The sequence below is a fragment of the Nanorana parkeri genome, unplaced genomic scaffold (genome assembly GCF_000935625.1).
Source record: "Nanorana parkeri isolate BGI_ZX_2015 unplaced genomic scaffold, ASM93562v1 scaffold246, whole genome shotgun sequence".
In the NCBI taxonomy this organism is placed as follows: domain Eukaryota; kingdom Metazoa; phylum Chordata; class Amphibia; order Anura; family Dicroglossidae; genus Nanorana; species Nanorana parkeri.
This window is the reverse complement of record NW_017306514.1, coordinates 798,811-800,145: the sequence shown is the minus strand read 5'-3', so window position 1 is coordinate 800,145 and position 1,335 is coordinate 798,811.

The window sequence follows — 1,335 nt, the reverse complement described above, 5'->3', positions numbered from 1 at the left end:
TTTTCCACAGCGTACAATATATATACTGTATATATCTACAGTATATATATTTCTATTCGACATTTAAAAATAATTACAGAAAACCATTGTAGTATCCCTTTTAATGGTTTTGAAAGTGTACTCTTCTCCAAGCTCACTCCTGTGATGTACTACAATCCTACATTTAGTTTACTAACTTGTATTGAGATTGTAGTCCATCACCGGAGTGAGCTTGGAGCGGAGGCTAATGTACAACACACACAGGGACCAAAAGTAGCCCCCCTCCAGAAGAAAAGGCTGTGTCAGCACCAATTCAGAGATGATTTGAGGATCTACAGCCGAGTGATACACAAATAAGATACATTTCTGTTAATAATTAAGGTACTTGAATGTATTTTTAAGATTTAACTCCAGAGTATAGTGTCACTTTAATATAGCATTGCACCGTATAATTCTCTTTTCTTGCAGAATACTACCCAGTATAGACTAGGAAATGCCTATGGAATACTTTCCTTGCTGTCAACACATGGTAGGGGACAATGAAAGGATCTACAACAGGGAAGAAGAATATTTTTTTCTATCAAATGCATTTATGAGTGAGACCTACTGAGTTTGGGAATATTCTTTGCAGAGTGAATGGCTGAAAACTCACTCTTCTCTGTATTTAATATTTATTACCATCATTATTCTGTCAGGGTCACCGGTATGATTATTCATGAAGATACTTATCAGAGGATGTGTTATAGTAAAAGATGCATTATACCCGCACACACTATGAAGGTCAAAGCAGGCAGTCTGTTTTAGCCTGAGGCATCACTAACTAGCTTAAAGCTGCATAAAAATCATAAAACCCAATTCAATCACCCTGTGTTGTTTTACCAATAAACATTCCATAGGATCAGTATGTGAAATGATAAAAAAAAGGGCTTTCTGGCTAAATAATCTTTCTGTATGTTGGATCACTGTGTCACTAACATGACTTGATCCTCATTTTTTTTCTCACTGTGGTCTAAAAGTCCAAAGATGAATGTGTAACCATATTGGGAATGTTGTTGAATGATTTGTCCTATGGTACACAGAATGCTTGTACCACCTACAGGATAAGAAGCAAACTAGCCCTAAGTTTCCTCCATCACTATATATTTTCATTGTGCTCTGTTATTCTGAAGCTTAGTGAGTACATTTCTCAAAAAAACACTTAAAGCAAACTTGTCATTATGATGAGTCATATATACAGTATGTGCTCCAGAACTTTAGGGGTCTATTTATAAACAATTTGAAGAGCTACATGCGAATTTCTGTGAACAATCGTTCTGTGCAGAACCAAAGTTTAGTATATTTTCTTTTCAGGTCAAA